At 43.3% G+C, this 13,401-nt stretch overlaps 1 long non-coding RNA gene across 2 annotated transcripts in view; it reads left to right on the top strand.

Moving 5' to 3' along the window:
• Positions 1–13,401, top strand: part of LOC138990185 (uncharacterized) — a 76,494-nt gene that overhangs the window by 14,879 nt on the left and 48,214 nt on the right. For both annotated transcript variants that reach the window (XR_011466292.1, XR_011466291.1), the window contains 2 exons: positions 688–757; positions 5,913–6,002. This is a non-coding gene — a long non-coding RNA (uncharacterized lncRNA). The remainder of the gene's footprint in view (positions 1–687; positions 758–5,912; positions 6,003–13,401) is intronic.

Here is a 13,401-nt window from a genome sequence, read left to right as displayed (position 1 = left end):
CTCAAATGCCATATTGTCAGTGGGGCCTTCTCTGACCATACTATCTAGAATTTCACCTCAAGTCCTCAAATAATAGTGCTGTCTATCCTCCCTTTAAAACTCTTCTTGGTCAAAGTTAGTCACCACTAGACGTAGGATCTAGTATTTCACATATTTATTAGTTTATTTTCTGTCAGCAGGTGATAGTTTTAAAACATGACTGCAAATTCTTTGACATTTCTCTCATAGAGCGGTGAGGTTTCTGCCCCTGTCCCCAGAATCTTGGCAGGCATGGTGGGAATGACGTTATGTAACTTCTGAAGCAAGGTGATAAAAGGTTGTGCACTCTGCCGTGTTCACTGGAACACTTGCTCTTGGAGCCTGACTACCCCAAGGCAGTCGAGCTGTGTGGAAGCCCTGGTCAAAAGGAGAAGTCACTTGTGGTGCTGGGAACAGCGTCAGCCAGGCTGAGTCTGAGTCATTTAGCCCACATGGCCAGAGTCTAGTGGGAAGATGAACGTACATGTAGTCTCATTACATAGTTAAAATTCAGTGTGAAAGATGCTACAGTGAGATATTAGCAGACAGCTGTGGGAACTAAAAGGACAGAGTACCTAATGGGTGAGGGCTTAGCCAAGAGGTCCGTCTGAGTTGTCCTGAAGGATGGAAGAGGAATTAAACTCTAGGTCTTTTTCCTATTACTTTCAGGGCAAGGAAGGTCCATTCTTCTGACCACAGGAATCAGCCAGCTGACAGGAAGCATAACCTGAGCAATACGGTGAGTATTGGGATTATGTAACCTGATGCTATGGAATAAAACTAGCAGGTTTAGGCATGACTGTAGATGGAGGTGAGCAAGGGATTCCCTTTGCTGGGCCTGTTTTCTAGTCTGTAAGAGACAGAGATTAAAGGATGTAGAGAAGGTCACTCTTACTCAGTTCTGTGATTGTTGTTCTTTCCTAAACTAGATCTTTTCAAGGTTAAACAGTCTCCATTCTGTCAAAAGCAGAGACATCACTTTGCCCACAAATGTCCATATAGTCAAAGCTATGGTTTTTCCAGTAGTCATATATGGATGTGAGAGTTGGACCATATCTATAAATGGAGTATAACCTTAAAAATGTGTGCATCACTGTATTGTAACCTGTAGCTTATATAATATTGTATATCAACTATACTTAAATTTTTTTCAAACAGTATTGTATCCCAGCTAGAGCAACCCAAGGGTTCATCAGCTGTCTTCCAGCTATATCAGAAGATCAAGGCCTTTCTCACATGACCTCCTAATTGATTCATCCATGTACCATGTATTGTGAGTTTATGCAATTGATCCAACCTAAATGTTGGACTTGACATTTGTTCATGTTGAATTTATCTTTTAGTCCCAGAAGCATCTAGCATAGTCAATAAATATTTGTTGAATTGATTTTCATTTTGCTTTAGACTGTCAACACAATTTAACAGAAGCTTTTTGAATTTTTATTAATTTTATATTCTATAACCCCAAGCCTTTCTACTTTAAAGATGTAGGTTTGAGGTTTGAGATGTGTTAAAACAAAACAAAACAAAACAAAACAAGACCACAGGCCCAAACTAAGTCTTAATTACATACTGGGCTCACCCAGAAATATAATCTTAAACCAGTCATTCAGGAATCACCTGATCAGCACTAGTGAGATAATCTGCCTGATAGACCCCTGACAACTCCTAAAGGAAAGTGACCTTACAGTAACCAACCAACCCACGTTTTTGCCTAGTATAACTTCCTTGTTTCTGCTCCCTCCTGTCTGTAGTCCTCTTTCCTTCTGTACAGCTCCCTAGAGCTCCTTTCTTTCTGCTAAATTGGATGCTGTCTGTTTTGAACTGATTTTTGCTCAAACTCTTAAAAGTTTTAATATGCCTCAGTTTATCTTTTAACACATGAGAGCATTGATCCTGTATTTCCTCTCATCTGTGTATTTTCTCCAAATTAGACAAAGATCCAATCTCTGCATCCATAATGAATGTGACCTGGAAAAGACGTAAATCTGGTGTTTTCTACCAGCCCTCTCCATTAATGAGTAAGATGTATCCGGCTAACAACTGTGCTAAATAAACTAACTCTGTGAAGATCACAAAGTACAAGGTTCTCAATGTGTGGATTTTTCCAACATGACAAATCATAACATAGTCCTTTAAATGAAGGACTCAAAAGTGACAATTCTCTAAGGAGAAGGAGATGTAAAATTCTCAAAGCTCTCTGTCAGTTACTCTCTGGCCCAGGGCTATTGATTTAAAGCACAAAGTTGAATCTGAAACTTCATATCAAGCCATCTGCTTTTTGTAAAGAATTGTAGAAGTTGTTCTGAATCAGATTGTTCAAGAGAGTTTCTGTGAGCGCCCGTGGAAAAGACCCTGAGACATAGCAGAAGCAGAATGGAAAAATGGTAAAGCCTCACAATCTTCATTGGTCCTGACTGTCCTTTTCACCCCAGAAACCATGCCCACCCTCCCAAATTCAATCCCTAGAAGTGCCTTGGTGCCTTCCCCTCCCTTGCAGCAGGTGAGGGGTATGAAGAGGAGGAGCCTGGAGGGACAAAGGACTCTAATGATTGTATTTTCCAGCAATTTTTTCTCTTAATTCTGTGCTTTTCAAAAACTGCAGGAGTGACTGCATGTAAATAGCCCTCTCTAATGGATGTCTGTTACCACTGACTCTTTTCAGGTTTAATCCATTAAGTGCCTTCTCTAGAAAAAGGATACATTACCCCACAATCCACAGGGTCAACCATAGAAAATAAAACACACCCTGAATGGGGCAATGTGAGAAGAGAAATCCAAACAGCCTCAGATGGTAAAGGGCTCTTTGTAAAAAAATTTTTTCAGAAGGGAAGCTAAATCACGAGCCTGATGCTTGTGCTAATCTTTTTCGCTCCTTTTTTTCCTCCTCCCTCAGGAAGGAAGCCATTCAGGACACAAGCAGGCTCTTATCCCGGGCTTCTTATCATTAACCAGAGGAGCCTGTGCTAGAAATGAGATTCAGAGTCACGGCCAGGAAAGGCTGTTTCCTTAATTGAGAGCCTCCCTTTTGAAGTCCTGTCTCCCTGATGGAGCCTGGAGCTGGCTGGGTCCCTCTGGCCAGGATCAAGCATGTATAATCTCTTGCACACCACAAGCAGATGCTCCAAGACATGGAGCCTTTTTGAAAGGTCTTTAATAAGATTTCTCAGCCCTGCACGTGTCGGGCAGGCGGCGGGAGAAATAGTTTTCAGAAAAGCCACTGATCAAAGGGCTCGAGATTTAAGGCATTTCAGGGCTTTCCGGCCAGATTTACCTCAGTTAGAACTCTGCAGTTCTGGGGGATTCTTGGCACCTTGAGGATATTCTCCATTATCCTTTCCCTGCCCTGTCTCCTCTGCCAGACTTAAGGACCCCTTCTCTTCCAGTTCCTACAGTTTATGGAAATTAAAATGAGTATTCTTTGATATGTCATCTTCTTTGGGTTATTTGGAGATGCACAAGGCTGTCAGGAATCCTAGGAGAATGTTCAGTAGATGAAGCTAACACCCTGTTTGGAGTTGATTTGGGGGAAGGGCATATTTTTAAAAATCAGCCAAGCTCATATGTTGTTGGAGTTGATTAGATTCTGAATCCAAATATCCTCTGTAAGTGAGGGTAAGAGCAGACATAAGGACAGGATTGGAGTGGAATTAAATGATGTAAACCATCCCCACTCCAGTACTCTTGCCTGGAAAATCCCATGGACGGAGGAGCCTGGTAGGCTGCAGTCCATGGGGTCGCTAAGAGTCGGACACGACTGAGCGACTTCACTTTTACTTTTCACTTTCCTGCATTGGAGAAGGAAATGGCAACCCACTCCAGTGTTCTTGCCTGGAGAATCCCAGGGACAGGGGAGCCTGGTGGGCTGCCGTCTTATGGGGTCGCACAGAGTTGGACACAACTGAAGCGACTTAGCAGCAGCAGCAAACTGTGAGAAGCCACTAGCACAAATGTTCCAAAAGGCTCAGAAATGTTTATTATTAGCTTATTGTTAGTTTGTTATTACCCCTGTGGTTGGGAGAGCCTTTAGCTAGAGACTAGACTGTCTAAGCCTAACACAGAGTTACTAAAGCACACTAAAGCACAAGAGTCAAGGCTTTGTCATCTACGGTCATGCAATATCTCCTGGATGGAGAAACTAGATTATTTTAAACACACAGTGCTGTGCTCCTGCTGTCCCACCTTGGCCCTGGCCACTCCTCCTCTCCCACTTCCTACTTCCTCTTCTCTATGCCCATTACCCCTTCCTTTTTGCCATTCTGTCCCCTACATTCAGCAAAACCCCCAAACCAGACCATTCTAATCATATGCATTCTTTTTCTTCAGCCTGGGCTGCTGAGTTCTGTGTTACAGAGAAGTCCTTGCTGCTCAGACAGAGGTCACCACAGCATCACAGATTCTGATGTCAGCAGGAAATGTCTCTATATGTCTCCAATTCACATGGCAGAGAGTTCATACTGGGCTTCCCTGGTGGCTCAGATAGTGAAGAATCACCTGCAGTGTGGGAGACTTGGGTTCGATCCCTGGGTTGGGAAGATCCCCAGGAGGAGGGCATGGCAACCCATTCCAGTATTCTTGCCTGGAGAATCCCCATGGACAGAGGAGCCTGGCGGGTTACAGTCCATGGGGTGGCAAAGAGTTGAACACGACTGAGCAACTAAGCACAGCACACATAGAGTTCATACTCCTCAAACCCTAGCCTACCTTCTCCCACCTCGTCAGCAGATGACGTGGTCTCTTTGGTTACTGAGAAAAAGGAGGCCACCAGGCAGAGATCCTCAACCCACTGCTTATGGGTCTGCACACTGACTGCCACCCAGACTCACCCCTCCCCATCCTCTAAGGCACTGGTCCATCTTTTTCGCTTGGGCTCAGGATCCCTTCTTCTGCATCTTATTCTTTATTAAACTTCCTAAATGCACTTAGCCACATTCCTCTCTCCCTTTCTCTCCTCCTCTTTCTCTTACACACACACACACACACACACACACACACCCCACACTCTTTCTCTTTCATCTATCCATATTTCTTTTATTCTGGCTTCTGCCTTATCCTGTCTTCTTCCCTTAATGGCCAAACTTCCTGAAAGGCCTCCCACATCATCTCTGTTCTCACAGTGTGTTCACTTCTACAACCGGGCTTCGCTTTCTACCCCTCCCCACAGTGAATCTACCTTGCTGCTAGGTTGAAAAGATTCTCTTCAGGCTCTGTGTCATTGGATCTGTCTGCAGCATTTCCCATCAACTTTCCTGACAATACTCTCTGCTGATTTCCATGACAGCACTCCATGCTAGTTCTCAACTCTTCAATCACACCTGTTCAGACTCCTAATTGACTGCCCCTTATCCATTAGTAGCCCTCCCTGGGTTCTGGCTTCTCACTCCGCACATTCTCCCTGATTATCTTATCCTCATTCCCAGCTGGAACCACCACCTCACTCCGACCCAGATCACTCTTTTAAGCTCTAACTGCCCACAACTGCCCATGGGACACATCTTCTTAGTTGTTCCACAGGCACCTCAAAATCACCATCTTGTTAACCAGTTTTCCTGTCCTCTTACCTAAACCCAGTCTCATCTCCCCCATCAAATCAGTCACCAAAGGTAGTTGGTTGGTTCTCCCTCCTAATTTTTCCTTCTTCAGCTCTCCATCCAATAGTCACTACTTAGTGCAGGAGCCTATTTTTTTGCCTAGGTGCAACAGCCCCAAATTCATCTGTCTCTGGTCCTGCTAGATGCCCCCCATTCCCCAACAGCATTGCCTTCAGGAAGAGCTTTCCACAACCAAATTTCATAGCCTCTTGGGTCCTTCATGATCTCCTTCTCTGAAAACCCAAAGGGGTGGGTCTCTGCAACTCTGATATCACTATATGATCCTAACCTTCCTGGCTACAGGTGAATGGCTCAAGGAACAAATATGATCCAAGCTGAACCAAGCAGATTCTACTAAGAATTTACAATGAGGACCCAGAAGATTCTAAACAGGTATGTCAGCACTTAAACTGAATGAGTATTCACTAGGTGATTTTTGTTTTCTTCTGTTTTCTGTGTTTTCTAAACTAAAAAAACCAACATATAGCAGTTTTCTAAGAAGACAAAAAAAACCTTGCTATTGGTTTTAAAATAAAAACTGTAGGATTTTATCTTCTACTCTCAAGTCAATTCTCATTGAAATGCTAACTTATATGAAATAAAAAGAACAGATTGACCATAAACAATAATATTTACTTGTGTGGTCAAAATATTCACAGGTCATAGGAATTAAGGATTTCTTCCTACTAAATTCCTTCACTGCTTTCCTCCTTTTCCTACTGTTTTTCTGGTGGGCCTCCTATAAAACCTTTAAGATTCGACACAGAAGCGATAATGGTTGGTTAAAAGTCTGGGCTTTTGACCAAACAAATGTAGATTAAAATCCTAGCTTTACCCTCAACAGGGTAATTGCGGACAATCTACTTAGTATTTTGTGTCTCAGATTCTTTCTGTGTGAAACAGGAAGATAAAGCCTGTGTCTCAAGATTGCAGTGAAGTTTATATGGCATTGTGTATATAAAGGTCTTGACACAGATTAAGCTTACGCAAAAAATCTATCTGTCGACTTGCTAGGGCCCTACCACCCTGAGTGGTTGTCGCTGATCTCTAACCCTCAGTGCCCCTGGTCCTGTTCCCCAATCTGGCCCTCACCCTTGGCTCTAACAGTTCTCCTTTTCAAGATCAGAAACTCTGAGGTCTACATATTAAAAAATTGCCCTCCTTTCACTGGACAGATAGGGCCTGGGTAGAGGATAAGGGAGAACATGGGTTATTTCAAGAAGTACTCCCAACCAGACTTCCCAAGGACAGACAGGGCACACCAATATGGCCCTATACAATGGAGCCCCCACCCCCACCAACTGTTCCTCCAACTTCAACTCCTACTCTTTCCCTGCTGGTTTAATGATCTCCTATCACACTGTCTTTTTTAGTTCTTCTTCAGACCCACCATGAATGTTCCTGCCTTGAGGCCTTCACCTCTGCTGTCTCCCCTGCCTCTTTCCTTGCACTTACTTGGCTGGCTCCTGGACTTCATTCAGTTCTCTGCTCAAATATCAGCCATGCCGTCTCTGCACACTATCTAAGACAACTCTCTCCCCCCAGGTAACCTCTGTCACCCTGCTTTATATTCACAGAGCACCTATTGCTATCTAAAAGTATGCTCTTTATTTGCCTACGCGTGTGCAGCCTAATGAAGGTGACGTGTTTGTCTTTTTGTTTGCTACTGCCAAGTATGATGTCTGAAACATAACAGGCATTCAATAAATATCTGTCAGGCAACTAAATAAAATGTTAGAACAATCAGAAAGCATGTCAGCAATATATATAGTCAGATAAAAATACGTGGGCTTGGGAACTTGATAGAAATGATAGGCTTGTAACTAATAAAAAGAAACCAGAAGGGTGAGCCAAGAATAGGAGTTGACAAGGGAAAAGATATGTGCTAGAATGACTTAAGACAAGTTCAGATGATAATTTAGACTGACCTGAATAGAGCAGAATTGTTATTTTGGAGGAAAAAAAAGTGGGGGGCGGGATGCAGAGATGGTAATGGTGGTGGTGACTGGTGGTAAATTCAGACTGCCTGTACAGCTGCGCAGGCTGTGCACCACACAAAGCATCACATCTCAATTGTTGTCATTCACAATGGGAAGCTTCCAGCCATTATTTCTTCTGCTTTTTTTGTTTCCTCTCTTCCTGGCACTCCAGTTATGCACATGTTGCTGTACTTAGACGTGTGTCACATTTCACTAAGGCTCTAGCAATTGTTCTGCATGTTCTTTCCTTCTTCAGACTGAACCATCTCCATCTATCTTCAAGTTTTCTGATTCATTATTCTGCCAGCTCACATTTACTGTTGAGCCTGTCTAGTGAATTTTTCATTTCAGTTACTGTATTTTCAACTTGAGAATTTCCGTTTGGTTTTTTAAAAATAATTTCTATCCTTTTATTAATGTTTTCTATTTGATGAGACATTATCACCGTATCTTTCTTTTTAAAGCATGGTTTCCTTTAGTTCTTTGAATATCTTTATAATGATTGCTTTGAAGTCTTTGTATAATCCCACATCTGGGCCCTATCAAGGCAGATCTTGTCTGCTCTTTCATTCCCTATGTATGGGTCACATTTTCCTCTTCCTATGCCTGTGTTATAATTTTTTGTTGTTGTTGAAAACTGTGTGTTTTAGGTAACAGCAACTGTAGCAACTCTGGATTCCAATTTCCCTCTCTTGTCTCTGGAGCTTGTTTTTATGGTTTGTTTGTTTAGTAACTTGGTTAGACTATTTTAGTGAAGTCTGTTTCCCCCTCTGTCTCACCCTCTGGCAGTGTTGCTCCTCAGAGGGTGAAAACTTGGGTGTGTACAGAACCACCCTGGAATGACAGCAGGTTTAGCAAGCTGAATGAGGCCTGTATCCTACAAAGAAGAAATGGGAGACTTGTACCCAGGAGGTACAAGGTACAAGTGACAGGTCCCACTGTCCTACTCCATTTTATACTTTGTTTTAAATAAAGTTGATTTCTTTAAGAAGCGCATGGGGGCTCTCTTTTCTTATGGACTTTGTCTCCCCCAGGTCAAAACCTCTAAGCCATGACTCTGCATGCTGGGAAGGGTGAGAGCCTCTCCTCTTCTCAGCTTGTCTCTTCCAGGGTACAGCCTCAACCCCATCAGTGAGTTGGGATGAAGGTGATCACCTTCCAGGGTTCTTGTTCCATGCCTGGGTTAGAGCCCTGTCTTCTAAGTGGTAGCTGAGTTTCAGAAGAGACCCGAACCTCTCAGCCACACTCACAAGGAATCTAGCCTCTTTAACAGACCTGGAGGGGATAAGAAATGCTCTCCTGGTGAGATATAGTAACTTTTGATAGGGAGCTGAGGGGAGAGGAAGCCCCATCTTGGCTACACCTGCCTGTAGTGGAATTTCCCTTCAGCTGAGATGCAGGGGAAGTGGTGGGGTGGTGGGGGGTTGGGGGTGAGGGGGATGGAAGAAATGGGTTGTTGATTCAGATGCCTCAGGATCTCTCTGATTTTGAAATAAAATTTAATAAATTTTCTTGAGTAAAGAAAGGTTTCCTCATTTAGGACAATTTCCAGAGACTTTAAATATGGTTTCTGTTGTTTTAATAGTTTTCACGAGTTTTGCTTATTCCTCTGGGGAGTGGGTCTGCAGAGCTCCTCACGCTGCTGTCCTTGTATATGCATCCTTGCAGGCTTGTATCTTTATGATAATGAACACTTTCTGGCAGATGGCTGTAAGACATCTTATTCTACCAAACTCAGCATGTTCCAAAACTTTCCATCAAATAAAAGTCGTGTCTTGGGGAAGGTACACATTTTCTTGATTTGTACAGAGGCTCCTTTAGGTCAAGCCTTGGCCTTGGTGGTGAAGGCTAGGGGGTGGAAGTATAATGTGATTGGAGGTGGAGGTGGTCCTAACCATATTATGGTGTCAGGACTGTTGCATTTGACTGTGCATGTTATATACTGTGCAGCTGTAGGGTCATCATAGATTTATATTTGTTATTATGATTCTGCAGGAGTGTTTCTCATTTGCTCCTCCTGGTCTACTCTTCCCACTTCATCACCTTGCTCTGTGTCCAAGAAATTGATCTGTATGAGCTGTTTCAATGTGCCGCCACACTCTCTGGCTTCTGGTTGAATTCAGAGAAAATCAGAGGGTAAAAAGAATGTGAGAGCATTTCTTATTCCCCTTCTGTTTGCTAGGTTACCATGTCTTGCCCACATCCCTCTACTAAAGGTCCCACTTTGGTAACTACATTCTGCCCTTAAATCTCCAGGCCTAGTGGGTGATAACAACTCCTGACTGTTGCAACCGCTGGGGTACTACACTCCCCATTATTTGTTTCCCTAAATCCTACCCAAAGCTTTGTAAATAGTCCTTTTATTAACTGTACCTAAAGTATCCAATTTGAATGTACCATCTGTTTCCTGGTGAGACCCTGGCTTATAACAAGGATTTTACTGCAGATGGTAGTCAAATATCTTGAGGGCAAAGTACCTTTTCTGTCTTGCACCTGAGCTAGCCATCCTAGAGGGGGTAGGGGAATTGTAGGAAAGTGGTAGTGGTGGTTGGGGTGGCAGGGCTTATGCAATTATTCTGAATGCCAGGATAAGATGAATATGTGCAATAGACATTACAGATTCTTAAACATGTGCACGATGCTCTCTAAGATAATTCTGGCAGCTTTGTGAAAACATCCTGGGATAAAGGATAACTTCAGAAAAAGAAGCCAACTAGAAAACTGCGGCTCTATTATTGGAACAAGACAGTAAGGGCCTAGAGTAGAAAAGAAAACCTAGAGGGAAAAGAAAGCATCCCGTAGACCTAGTAAAGGGTAAAGGCAGAATTTCCTGATGAGTTGTGTTGGAGACAGAAGGAAAACAAAACAAAACAAAACAGGAAGAATAACTGTAGAACCTATGGGTAAACTAGAGAGTTGAGGAAGATGATAGAAATAAAAATGATAAGAATGACTAATTGAAGCTTAGGTATTTTAAATGCTCCCTGAGTTGTGACCACAGGTTTTAAGAGCTAACAAGTATTAACCCTCTTAATCCCCTACCAACTTTGTGAAATAGATCTCGTTACTACAATTTACAGGAAACAGAAGCACAGAGAGCTCCAGTTACTTATCCAAAGTCACACAGGAAGCAAGTTACTGAATAACTGAGCTGAGATGTAAAGTCTAGAGCCTGAAGCCTGCTACCTCTGAAGATGTGTAGGAAGTGCTAAGGGCTCAGGGAGCTGGGGTCCTAAATCAACTCTCCAACTTTATCTTTATCCCTGGTGTGCATCAAAGTGGCCATAATTAACTCCTTACTGTTTCCATATTCACCACATTCTTTGTACCTCTGACTGGAATGCCCTTGCCTTCTTGCCCACCTAACAATTAAAATAATAACATTGTTGAACATCTGTTGTATATGCTGTGACTGTTTTGTGTGCTTGATATGTATTTGCTCCTTAATCTTCAATGACCACCTCTTGAGTTGGGTATTATTATTATGACTATTATTATGATTATTATTCTTATCCATTAAAAGGTATGCTATAGGGAGCAGGGATTTCTGTCTGTTTTATTTATCAGAATGCTGCCTAGCTCAGCAAAGATGTGTTGACTGAATAAACTTTACAGATGAGGAAACCAAGGCACAACTTGGGCTAAGATGACACAATAGTATGCCGTGGGGACTGGCTGGCGCCCAGCTGTCTGGCTTCCTAGTCAGTGTAGTATCACTAACTCCCTCCAACCCAGTTGTTAAGATCAGCACGGACATCACCTCCCCTGGAAGCTGGAAGGGATCTTTTGGGAAAACTTTCCCACTCCTCTCCCCTTCCCATGGGAGGTCTTAGGAACAGCTCATCCTGGGCTTTGAGCAAGATCACCAATCATGAATCAGCTTGCTCGATTTTCAAATCCTGCACTGCTTCTTTGTGGTCTTCCTCGCTTCTCCTTGGCCTCTTCCCTTGTTTTCTATGCTGCTCTCCTCGCATGTACTTATTTTAGATTCCCAGGATCACACTCCCACCCTCAGCCTTGCCCTTTATCTCCCTTGGCCAAATTCTGGCAGTAACACTGTCCATATAGCCACTCCCTGCCATTCCCTGGGGCCCAGTGTGCTAGCTTTGCAGAAGATACTTGGGTTTCCATTTCTATCCAAACTTTGATCCTCTCCAAGCCTCTTTTTATAGTCCGCAAATTGCATTTCCTGTTTCCTCTCAAACTTTGAAATTAGGCAGTGGAGGCTGCCCTGGGTGTGGTACTCTAAAAGTAGGACTGGCTTCACCTCCTTCTTATTTCTCATAATGTAGCAGAAGAGAGAGGATGGTCAGTGAGTATTTATTAGATGTCTAGTAGAATTCCAGCAAGGAGCTCAGGTGAACACACCTGTGGGGAGAGAGGACGGGTAGGATGGCCTTAGAAGGACACTGCTACTGCAAAGCCTTGCTTTAATTCATGTCCTAAAATTAAGCAAAAGGAAAATTCCAAAAGGATAAGTAAGCAGCCTCATCACATTTCCCAGACAGGAGCAGATTGTGTCAATGATTGTGTTCTGTTAAGCATTGCATTTGCTGTGACCTAATGTCCCACGAAGGAGCTCTGGTTCCAACAACTGACAGTGATAACTAAAACCAAAATCTCCGTTTTTCCAATTGGAGATTAAAACTTATATCTGGAGCCATGCGTTTAGGGGGAATACAACTTGGTATTTCATAAGCCACAAATACTATTCTTTTCTTTCGGGAAGGAACCCGTTCTTAGGAAACCAGTTAGGGAAGGCAAATTGCCTTTCGCGGTCTCGTTTCGATTCCTGGCTCTAAGAGTTTGTGACTCATGACCACAGACTTCAGCCTGAGCCTGGGCAGCGGCCTGGAGCTGGGAGTGGAGGTTATTACTGGAGATGACTAACCAGCATGTAGCTGAGGTAGCGGAATCTGGTGCAGCTAATGAGAAAAGATGACTACTGCTTTTTCTTTTCCATAAGCTGGAGGTTTTCTTTGGCAGAGTTTCTTCCTATGCATGAAAATGGCAGACTTGCCGCTCCAGATGTTAGGTTTCCATAGATGTAGAATTATAGAATGTCAGAACTAGAGAGGGATCATCTCTTCCATTGTCTCAAGTTATATAGAGAGAACTAAATTAGAAAGACCAGGTAACTGCCTTTGCTAATAAAAGCTTTCACTAATGCTAGGGTCCAAGGTTTTTCCTGTGGAAGCCAGAAGGATGTCTCCATGGGCCATCTCCAGGTATGGAGTAGAATAATTTGGAGAGAGCAGAATATTCTTCTGTGGATGACATTTTGTTGACACTCCTTTCGAGGTTTAGCAATGTTCTGATTATCAGTGACATAAGCAAAGTCAAGAGATGTGGGTTTGATTTCTGGGTCAGGAAGATCCCCTGGAGTAGGAGGTGGTAACCCACTCCAGTAGTCTTGCCTGGAAGGTCCATGGGACCACAGAAAGTCAGACATGACTGAGCCACTGAGCACACACAAGAGAACGTCTTCAGTGCTATCCTAGAAAAAAATAGGAGCTCGTGGAGCATTGCAGAAGTTGACCTTGAATTCTGCATGTTGCCCAGAGGGGCCTCTTGCATATTTCACATTTTCAGTCTGCCGATTGTGCAGACTATATGTGGTGGGTTGCACTATGCCAAGTTACCTTGGGTGGGAACTTTGTTTCCGTAGATCCTCTTCCTGCCCTGAGCCAGGTTAGAGTTGACCAGGAGTGGAAACTGCACAAGATTTGAAAGGCAGAAGAGAGGCCATGGCTGTCACTTTCTGAGGGTGTTTTTGGAGTCCCGTGTAGTGAAGGATGGGCAAAGCTTATCCT

Source organism: Bos mutus, chromosome 2, assembly GCF_027580195.1.
Source record: "Bos mutus isolate GX-2022 chromosome 2, NWIPB_WYAK_1.1, whole genome shotgun sequence".
Classification (NCBI taxonomy): Eukaryota; Metazoa; Chordata; class Mammalia; order Artiodactyla; family Bovidae; genus Bos; species Bos mutus.
The sequence above is the reverse complement of the archived record's forward strand: the minus strand, read 5'-3'. Positions and strand labels throughout refer to the sequence as shown.